The sequence below is a fragment of the Pteropus alecto genome, unplaced genomic scaffold (assembly GCF_000325575.1).
Source record: "Pteropus alecto unplaced genomic scaffold, ASM32557v1 scaffold269, whole genome shotgun sequence".
Classification (NCBI taxonomy): domain Eukaryota; kingdom Metazoa; phylum Chordata; class Mammalia; order Chiroptera; family Pteropodidae; genus Pteropus; species Pteropus alecto.
In genome coordinates, this window is record NW_006443566.1 from 540,485 (window position 1) to 552,455 (window position 11,971).

Sequence of the window (11,971 nt, forward strand, 5' to 3'; positions counted from 1 at the left end):
TCTCCTCATTTGGATTTTGCTCTCTTTTTTCTATAAATTAGGTGAAATAACTTCTTCCGGTCCTGAGAGAGTGGCCTTGTGTAGGAGCTTCCCCTTGTAGACTGCATGTGCTGGGTGGGTGTCTTTGGCAGGTCAGGTGTGGGCCACAGGGAGACTCAGGCAAGCAACACCAGGGCCACCTTGGCAGGCTGGTTGGAATTGGAGTGGGTGTGGGCCTCGGGCAGTCCTTGGGGCGAGCCACTCTGGGGCTGGCTCGTTCAGCTGGCTGAAGCCAGAATGGTTGTGGGACACACCAGGGCCTGAGAGGGCATGCTGTGCCAGAACCACCTTGGTAGGCCAGCTGGACCTGGAGGGGGCATAGGCCATGGGGATTCCTGGGGTCAAGCTGTTGGAGCAGCCTTAGTGGACCAGCTTGGCCTATAGTTGGACCCGGCTCAAGCCACAGAGATTCCTAGGGGCAAGTTACACTGGGGTCACCTTGAAAGGCTGACTGGAGCTGTAGTTGAAGTGGGCTTGGGCAGTGAGAGTCCCAGAAGCAAGCTACACTGGGGCCAGGATTATAGTTGGAGCAGGCGTGGGCTGTGTGACATCCTGGGGCAAGCCTCCCCAGGGTCCAGAGTGTGTATGAGCTACGGGAAGTCCTGGGGGCAAGCTGCATAGCTGCTGTGAGTCAAGGATGTACTAGGATGGCCAATGCTGGCCAGCCAGAACATCTTGATCATGCCATCTAGGTGGAGGGGGAATGCAACAAATGTGCCTCTCTGGTGCCTTCCATCTGGGAGCGAGTTCCCCTCCCATTTGTTAGATGCTTTAGGGTTAGTAAGTGGATTTCCTTATCATATAGTCTAGGTTCCCTTTAAATCGCTGTTTTTTGTTTGTTTGTTTGTTTTGCTGTGCCCCAGGGTGGGTGTGTCTATGCGTGGCTCCTCAGTGATCCCTTACTACCACACATCTCTGTAGTTGGGGTGAGGTGGGGGAGAGGTTCCTACAGTAATGTGTCTCCATCTCGCCTACCCATTTTTATGAGTTTTCTTGTTTGCTGTGGAGAAGTTGTACACTCAGCCTTCAGTTCTTGTTCAGGGGGAATTTCTCCATAGGCATAGATTCAATGCGTTCATGGGAGGGGATGAGTTCAAGATCTCCCTGCACTACCACCTTGGATTCCTCGTATGATGTCTTTTATATTATGTAGTTACCTTTAATCATGCTCTTTATTTCTTCAGGTGGATTCAAGTTATTGTTTAGTAACCTTTCATTTCAGCCTGAAGGATTCCCTTTAGTATTTCTTATAGGTCAAGTGAAAAATTATCTCCAGTATGGTTATTTGGGAATACTGTAATTCTTTGTTTTTGTGGGATAGTTTTACTGGATATGGAATTCTTGGTTGACTTATTTAAACACTTCGACTATGTCATCCTGCTGCTTTCTGACCTCCATGATTCCTGATGAGAAGTCAGCTGTCAGTCTTGTTGAAGATGCCCCTACACATGGTGTGTCCTTTGTATCTTCCAGCTTTTAAGATTCTCTTTGTCTTTTGACATGTTCCCTATGACGTGTCTAGATGTGGCTCTCCGAGTTTATCCTCATTAGAGTTAATCGAGCTTCTTGAGTGTGCGGTTAATATTTTTCATTAGATTTGGAACTTTAAATATTCTCTTGCCCCTTTTCTCTTTCTCCAGTCCTTTTGGGTCTCACGTTATACGTTTGTTGGTATGCTTGATGGTACTCCACAGGTCTCTAAAAGTATTGTTTATTCTTTTTAATTCTCATTTCTATATGTTTCTCAGACTGTATAATCTCAGTGGACCTTCAGGTTCACTGACCCCTTTTCCTGACCATTTCTGATCTGTCTCGAGACCCACTACTGAACTTTTCATTTCAGTTACTGTATTTTTTTAGTACTTTGTGAATTTCTTTTAAAAAAATAATTTCTGTCTCTCTATTGGTAGTCTCTATTTGATAAGACATCGTTCTCCTACTTTAGTTATTTAGATGTAGTTTTCTTTAGTTCTCCGAACATATTTATAGTTGTTGACTTGAAGTCTTTGTCTAAGGCCAATGTCTAGGCTTTGTCAGAGACAGTTTCCATTGATTGCGTGTATGTTGGAGGGGGCATATTTTCCTGTTGTGTTGTTGTTGTTGTTGTTAAAAACTGGACATTGAAAATAATGTAATGTAGAAACTCTGGAAATCAGATTCCTTACTCCCTCCACATGGTTTTTTGTTGTTGTCATTCAGTTGTTTTTGTTGCCGCCTATTTATTTGAATTCTTCCTTGGACTGATTCTGTAAAAATCTCTATTGTTTCTTGTACATACCAAATGAAGTCTCTATTTATTTAGCTTAGTAGTCAGCTAATGATTGAACAGAGATTTCCTTAAATACCTTGAATCAATAAGTCTCCTGTTCTTTGCCGTGGGGTCTGTGTGTTGGGGTATGCCTGCAGTGCTCTTGCATACAGGTTTTAACTATGCCTTAGCCTTCACTTCCTGCTTGTACAGAGCCTCTAGGTCAGCCAGAGGTTAGAGATTAGGTCACTTCTTCCCAGGTCTTTCCAGAGCATATTCACATCCCTGCATATAAGCATGTCTTTCTAGATTTCCAGCAATGGCAGAGCTTTTCACAATCCCTTATGAACAACTCATTCCCTGATTTTTCCTTTTGAGTTTTTTGGTTAGCCTTTTATTAATCCCAAATGATATTCTTGCCTCAGGCACCTGCAGTGTTACACAATTGCTACTACTTGTTTTCTACAAATGCTCTGGCAATAGGGCTGTTTACATTGAGTAAGCTCTGAATTAGGTTAAATAAATACAAGGTCCAAGAATAGACCTTTTCAAGCAACTACTGGGCAGGTCAAATAGTGACAGTTATCTGGTCATGGGGCTTCGGGAAAGCTCTCATCGCATTCTGTGTCCTTCCCTGTCCTGGTAGGTTTCTGGTTTTCACTGTGCTTGTAGGGCTGTGGCTTTTAAGGTTACTGTGGAGCTGAGTGGGAGTAATGGGAAGAGGAGAAATCAAAAGCTTGCTGCTTTTACTTAGATTCAACTGTTTTCCTTTAAATAAACACTCCTTAGGTTATTGCAAATCTTTGGTTAATCTTCAGAGTTACAATAAAGTTTATTTTGACCCTTTTGCCAGTGCCTCATGGATTTTTCAGAGGCCCTTACTCTACCATTCTAGAAATGCGTCTCTTCAGTGTTGCTTTAACACGCATTCACTCTGTCTCTGACACTCCGGAGTCCCTCTCAGTAGTTGACCTTTCTTTGTAGCTGAGAAGAAATTAAATGGGAATTAGTCTCCTTCCTATAACTTATAAATACTCCATCCTCTTCTTGTCATGAAGGAAGAGATGTACTGACTCCTAAATCGAACTCATCACTTCTCTGCTACACCTCCCAGTGCCTTCCCATCTTACTCAGAGCAAAATTCTAAGCCATTACTATGGCCTGAGAGGCCTTTAAAAATCTTCACCTCCACTACCTCCGTGATCTCATCTCCTGCCACTCTCCCCTTTCTCACACTGCTCCAGCTGTCCTGGTCTTCTTGCTATTTCTCGATCAGTGAAATGTGCTTCTACCTCGGGGCCTTTGCACTTGCTGGTTTCTTGGCTTGACACGCTTTGCCTCCAATGTCCACATGGTTTACTCCCATCCTCCATGGATTTACAAGTGTGTTTGTTGTTGTTGTTTATCAGAAAAGCCTTCTCCAAGAACGGATGATTTCACCATCTCTGACCTTATCAGGATTTCTTTTATTGAGTGTCTTCCCTTTTGTCCTGTGTCTTCACCTAAATTTATAAATGCTTAGGGGCCTCTCTTAAAATAAATCCTTCCTTTGTCCCACTTTTCTGTCTAGTTATCCTTTTCTCTCTCCTCTACTCCAAAGCTTAATGTCTTGAGAAGTTCACAGTTATTAAAAGGTTTCATACTTACATATTTCATTTTCTTACCTCCTACTCACTTCTTAACTCTCTGCAACCTTACATTCACACCCAGCACCACATTTAAACTCAAGGCGACCAACAAGTTTCTTGCTGCCAGATGCAATGGATAATTTCGCAACCTGACCTGTACTTACCTTTTGCCAGCATTTGGCACTACTGGCCACTCCAACTTTAAATATGCACTTCAGAGGCTTGAGTGACATCATACTCTCTTGGTTTTCCTATCACTGCTGCTGATCTCCCTATGTTTTATTTACAATTACTTCTACCTGTTTTAAATGCATGCACCTCTCAGAATTCCACCCCAAGCTTACCTTTCTTACACACACACTCTGTGTGATTCTCCATCTTTACGTTCCCATTTACATGATGATGACTTCCAGATCTATAACTCTAGCCTGTTTTTTCCTTCAGAGCTTCAGATCCATATACCTAGCTGTCACCTAGGTATACCCACAGACACCTCAAACTTAACATATTTAAACTTGAACTCATCTCTCCCACCTACCCCAGCCTACTCCATTGTCCCCCATGTACCTCTGTGGATAGCTTCCCTCTCCCTTACCACCTACACCCAACAACTACACTCAACACCACCACGATCTGTTGATTCTAACTCCAAAATTCTCCAGGATCTATCACTTCGCTCCATTCCCATGGCCAGCACCCTGGTGTAGGCCACCATTATCTCTCAGCAGCATTATTTATTTTCTTCCCATCGCTTTTAAGATCATGTTAATATCATTAGCAGAGTTGATGAAGCCCAGCATGATATGACTCTTGCTGATCTCTTCATGTCTATCTTAAGCCACCACAGCCCTCAAAATCTATGATCCAGTCATGCTATGCCTCTTCCATCTTCTCGCTCCTGAACCTTCAAGCATATGTCCCTGTCCTCTGGTTAATTCTGATGACTCCCTTCAGGTCTTCGTTTAGGATTGCCTTTCTCCACGAAACCTTCCCTGATTCCCCACATCTGGATTATATGCCATATTATTTACAGGACTGTGTTACACAGACTTTAATTGTGGTGAGAGACATAAAAGAGAAGTGACGGTGATCTCCAACTGAAAACCTGAAAGGCGTAAGGAAGGAGTCTAGACCATGCTCCTTAAAATAAAACATTATTGGCATCTATTCAAGTGGACTAGTGGGGGCCTGTTACTAAGATCCACTGGCAGCGAGTGGAAAAGAGGCCTCAGATTTATGTTCAATGTAAGAGCAGAAAATTGGCAGGACCAATAAAGGGGCCAGGGCTCCGGGTCAGGGGGTAGAAGGAGCCAGTCAGAACTCTTGGAAACTACACCGTTCCAGACATTTGGCTTTTGATTTGAAAATCTGGGGCAAGTAAATCTCCCAGGTGTCCACAAGGAACTGGATCGCCACAAAGATAATAAAATCAAACTGTAGATTCTAGGTCCAATATTAGATATGAGAGTCAAAAGCAGGTCTTATGCATGGAATGGTTATCCCTGAGTGCCCAGCTCTCTCAGCCCACCAAGGCCTTGCTGCACTTGATGAATGCCAGATTGGAGAACCGCACCTTAGCAAGAAATTGACCTCAGCCCTGCAGAAGGGACTCCAGCTACCACTGATCTGGTGGGCTGGATTATAGTCCATTCTTCACCCACTGGCGATGGACCCACATAGAAATGACCTTAGTTTCACTAATTGTATTTGAAGATTACGGATTAAAAATTATCGTTAGGATGGAAGAAAAATCTATTCAAATATGAGTAAGAATCTACAATTAAATTTTGTGTGTGTGTGTGTGTGTGCGCGCGCGCGCACGCGCGCGTGTGTATAAGGGAGAAGTCTTGAAAATACACATAGATAAGAAATCAGCTTTGGAAGTCATTCTCGCAACTAGTTTATTTTAGACTATTAAATTAACTTGATGAAAATATAAGGTTCAGTGAAATATAAATGACAAAAAATATAGGATATCATTTATAGGAATGTCAAAATTTACTACCTAGACAGACTTTTGCACTCGACTCAAAGAGCAGAAACATACACGTCAGGAGTATAAAAAAAAAAAAATCTTTCCTTCATTGTGCTTCCGGCAAGCAGTCTGGAAGAATTCTTCAAAAGCTCTGACTGCGAACAAAGGCCCTGTCATGTCATTTGAGTCCCTGCCACTGTGCTTAGTGCTTTGGCATTTCACCAGCTTATTTCTAACTGCCTAAGCAGGTCTTTCATTCTGTACTGAAGAAATGATGTTTCTTTTGCCTCATTTTACGGGACAAGCCAAATATATAATCAGAGGCAGACTCTGGAGAGCAGAGTAGGTGTAGCAAGTATTTCCTCTCTTGAGTAGCTGTACTCCAACTGCCTGTAAATCAGTGGTTCTCAAAGCGTGGTCCCAGGATGGGCAGCATTGGCCATACCTGGGAACGTGTTAGAAATGCATGTTCTCAGGCCCCACCCCAGACCTACTGAATCACACATTCTGGCCCAGGGCCCAGAAATCTGTGCTTTAACAGGCTCTCCGTGTCATTCCAATGCTACTACCATGGGGTGGCACTCCTTTCCCTAATCTCAGGCACCCCAGATCAGGGGTGGAACAGAGGACCTAGGCTCGTCCAGTTAAAGTAAATGTCAGGACTTTATAGGAAGCTCCCAGAAGACTTCTGTTCTTCCAGCTGTCTTGGAGTCAGTTCCTTGTACAGCTGGCTTGTAATCCCAGATGGAGAACCTGTCTGAGAGTGAAGCCAATGCATGGAAGAAAGCCAAGTGAGCTGGGCCAAGCCCTGTGCCTGGAGGCAGAGAGAAACAGGTCCTGGTGATATTTCTGGAGTTCAGACATCAAGCACCACTTCAAGCCAGCTTGGCCAGATACAAAAACTGGCTTTTTACTGAAGCCAGTTTGGCTCGGATATCTTGACACTTAAGACTAAAGGAATTCTAAGGGATACAACATGCAAATGTTATTCTGTGCCCGTCAGTGAAGATAAGTGCTTTTTAAAAAACACTAAACTAATGAGAACTCACCCTTAGCAAAGAACATTGCCTCCTGATTTATAAAGAAACTTAAGGTCACACTTATAACATGGCCCTTTTCTTCCTCCGGTCTCAGATGAGGCGATGACTCCTCTGGATGGCGACCTACCTTACTCCCTGTGCCACTGATCCTTCACCTTCCCACGTTTCCCACGACCTTGCTCCTTAGGCCATTCCTTTACCTCCTCCATCATCACCTCTCTCTCTCTACAACCTCCTTGCTTTCAGTCTACAAATATGCTCAAATCCCCCATCCTAAAAAATACCTCATTTGACACGGAGCTCCCCCGTTGCACGATTCAGCCTCTTAACCACCATACTCATTCAAACCTTGCAAATAAGTAGCATAGATTTGCCATTTTCATCGCCTCGCCTCCTAACGCACTTCATTTTGACCTCTCCCTTCACAACTGACCTGAAACTAGTTTCACTAGAATTATCAGTGGCCACCCCTGGCTGAATCCATGGACATGGTTCAGCCCTGATCGTTGTTAAGTTCCCTGTTGTTTTTGACATTGGTCACTCCTTTCTTCTTGATATCTTCTACTTCCTTGGCTTCTATGATATTACTTTCTTCTGATTCTCTTTACACTTCTAATTTTTCCTGCCTCCTTCACACCTTCTCTGTATACCTAGTAAAAGTTCATGTTACATGGGATTCTGTCCTTAATATATTGTTCTTTTCCTCTTACAGCCTCTCCATGTCCTGCCTCTTATCCACTGTCCTGCCTCATCGAAACCCGTGTTCCATGGATTCCAGAATCTGTATACCCATCCCAGATATTCCCTTAAGCATCAGATTCATCCATCCAGCTGCCCACTGGACATCACATTGATGTTCTATAAGCTCTCACATTCAGCCTGTTCAAAGCTCACCCAGTAATACTCCCCGACTACATCAGATATTCCTTCTGTATTTTAAAGATCAGTTGGCAACACCACTATCTACCTAATCACTCATATTGGAAACTTAGCTCTTCCCTCTTCTTGACCTCTGCGTTCTAATCAATCACACATCCTACAGATTTTGCCTACTAAAGCGTTTCCAAATATGGCTTTTCCTCTCCATCTTCATCACCTCTACCATAATTTGGATCATTGTCATTTTTCCCACGGAGCAGGTTTTTCTTTTTCTCCTCAAAGTAAGCCGCCTACAAGCCTGTAGAAGACCTAATATGAAAACATAGCCAAGCAAAACTATATTCAGATTCCTTCCTTGCCTCCTTATTGCTGACAACAGTCTTTCTCAAATTATCAACCAGAGAATGTCTGCATCATGCTCACCTAAGGCGTTTGTGACAGTGCTGATTTCTGAACCTTACAACTGTCCTACCAAATCGTAATCGCCAGCTGATGACTAGAAATCCAAATTTTTCCATATATACCTCAGTAACACATTAAAATTTTGGAACCTCTGGTCCAGTGATGCACCAAAAATCTCTCCTGATCCTGGCCTTTACCTCTCCCATCTTCTTTCCCACTATTCCCTGACTTTAACTCTATTCTTTGATAATCCTAAATACCTTTATTTTACTGCAGTGTCTCACTCCCTGATGTTGCTTGTGCCCCTGCAGAGACACCCTCTGGCTCCTGCCCTCACGCCCCATCCTTTGCCTGGTTGTCTCCTATTTATCCATTGAGATTCAGCTCATACCTCCTCTCATGAAAATACTTAATATCCTACTTTCCAGTTCTTCTCTCTCACATCTTGTCCCCTTCTGTTGAGCATGTTAGATCCCATTTTGAGCTTTTACATTTAGATCTCTATGATTGCTCTTAAGCCTGTCTCATAATTTTCAATTCGTGTACGAATTTTCAATTCATTTCTATTCAACTCACTAATCTGCATCCTGAGCAGAGGCTGGAAATAGAGCAAGCACTCCGTTAATAGTTCTTCCATAAATGAGGTGCGCACACTTGTTCTACCTGTCCCTGTTAGCTGTGTTTCTAGTATAGGAATTGGAAATTGTTAATAGACTAACGAGCCAAAGGTATATAGGCCGGGCACACATGGTAAGAGCAAGGAACAGGTGGAAGGTGAGATTAATAGTGACATTGTTAAGGAAGACATGGAAAGGGGGCTGTTAAGGCCATTATAATTGTGGAGGAGGAAGAGCATGAACTTCTGAAAGAGAAGCAACAGCAGAGAAGTTAGAGGTAATTTTCCTTTAGTCTTAGTTTGTGGAGAGTTTTTATCAAAGGGCGTTGAATTTTGTTAAATGCTCTTTGGCATCTGTTGAGATGATCATGTGATTTTTATCCTTCATTCTGTTGGTATGGTGTATCACATTACTTGATTTGCATATGTTGAACCATCCTTGCATCCTAAAGATAAATCCCACTTGGTCATGGTGTATGATCCTTTTAATACCCTCTTAATATGTTGAATTAGGTTTGCTAGTATTTGATGATTTCTGTATCTGTCTTCAACAGGGATATTGTCCTACAGTTTTCTTGTGGTATCTTTGTCTGGCATTGATATCAGGTAATGCTGGTCTCATAAAGTGAATCTGGAAGTGTTCTCTTCAGTTTTTTGGAGTAGTTTGAGAAGGATTGGCATTCATTTCTCTTGAAATATTTGGTAGAATTCATCAGTGAAACCATCTGGTCCTGGCTTTTCTTTATTGGTAGGTTTTTGATTACTGATTCAATATTCTTGTTAGTGATAGGCCTGTTCAGATGTTTTGTTCATGATTCAGTCTTAGTCGGTTGTATGTTTCTAGGAATTTATTCTTTTCTTCTAGATTATCCAGTTTGTTGGTATATATAGAGACATATATGAAAAGCCCACATCTGAGATCATGCTGAATAGTGAAAAAACTGAAAGCTTTTCCATTAGGATCAGGAACAAGACAAGGATACTCACTCTTGCCCCTTCTATTAAACATAGTACTGGAAGTCCTAGACAAAACAATTAGGCAAAAAAGAGTTTCAGTCCATTCAGGCTGCTGTAACAAAATGCCACAGACTGGATGGCTTATAAACAGCAATAAGTTACTGCTCACAGCTTTGGAGGCTGGAAGTCTGAGATCAGGGTGCCAGCATGGTTGGGTGAGGACCCTCTTCTGGTCTGCAGACTTCTCATTGTATTCTCACACAGAGGAAGGGACTGGGAAGCTCTGTAAGTTCTCTTTTATAAGAGCCCTAATATCATTCATGAGATTCCCATCCACCATACACCTTCATGACCTAATCACCTCATAAAGGTCCCACCTGCTAATACCATTTACCTTGAGGGGTTAGGATTTCAACATATGAATTTGGGGAGGGGGAACACAAACATTCAGATGATAGCAAAATGGCATCCAAATCAGAAAGAAAAGTAAAATTTGCCCCGTTCGCAGATGGTGTTATCTTATCTATAGGAAATCTAAAGACTCTACTCCCTTTCCCCCCAAAAAACCTGTTAGAACTAATAAATGAATTCAGTAAAGTTGCATCATGCAATATCAACATACAAAAATCAGTTGCATTTCTGTACACTAACAGTGAACTATCTGAAAAGGAAATTAGGAAAACAGTTTACAGTTGCATCAAAATAACAAAATACTTAGGAATACACTTAACTAAGAAAGCAAAAGACTTACACACTATAAACTACAAAATATTGATGATAGAAAACACAATAAATGGAAAGACATCCTGTGATTAGGGATTGGAGGACTTAATATTGTTAAAATGTCCATAATACCCAATGAGATGAACAGATTCAATGCAACCTCTGTTGAAATCCCCATGGCATTTTTTTACAGAAAAAAAATTCTGAAGTTCTTATGGAGCCACAAAAGACCCCAAATAGACAAAAGAATATTGGCGGGGGGAAAGATTTCTGATTTTAAAATGTATTACAAAGCTACAGCAATTAAAACAATATAATACTAACATGAAGATAGACATATAGACCAATAGAATAGTATATAGAGCTGAGAAATAAATTTAGATATAGTCAACTGATCTTCAACAAGTGTGCCAAAAATACACAGGAGGGTAAGGATTGTCTCTTCAACAAATGAGATTGGAAATACTGGATATCCACATGCAAAAAAAAAAAAAAAAGAAAGAAAAAGAAATTGGAGCCTTATCTGATACCACACACAAAATCACCTCAAAATAGATTACAGATTTAAATGTAAAACCTGAAACTATAAAACTCCTAGAAAAAAGCATAGGGGAGAAAGCTTCATGATGTTGTTGGTCTTGGCAGTGATTTCTTGGATGACATCAAAAGCACAGGCAACAAAAGCGAAAAGTAGGCAAGTGGGGCTACGTCAAACTAAAAAGCATAGCAAAAGAAGAGAGTGGAAAAGCAACCTATGGAATGATGGAATGGAAGAAAATGTTTGTAAACCGTATATCCGATAAGGGATTAATTTCTAAAAGATTTAAGGAACTCCTACAACTCAGTCAATAGCAAACAAACAAAATGAAACACCTGATTAAAAATGATCTCAGGACTTGAATAGACATTTCTCCATAGAGATACAAATGATCAGCAGGCATATGAAAAGATTCTCACTGTCACTAAATGTAAATCAAAACAATGAGGTGTTCCTCAATACCTGTTAGGATAGCTGTTATCAAAAAAAATGAAAGAAACAACAGATGTTGTAGATGCAGAGGATGCAGAGAAATCAAAGCCCTTGTGCCCTGTTGCTGGGAATGCAGAAACGGTGCATTTCCACCACTGTGGAAAACAGCATGCAGGCTTCTCGAAAAATTAAAGCTAGAACTACCGTATAACCCAGCAACCCCACTCCTGATTATCCAAAAGAATTGAAATCAGGATCTCAAAGAGGCATTTGTACTCCCATGTTCATTGCAGCACTGCTCTCCAAAGCTGGGATGTGGAAACAACCTAAATGTCCATGGATGGAAGAATGGATTTTTTTAAAATGTGGTATATACATAGAATGGAATATTATTCAGCCTTTAAAAAGGAGATCCTGCAATATGTGACAACAGGGGTGTACTTTGAGAACGTTATGCTAAGCGAAATAAGACAGTCACAGAAGGACAAATACAG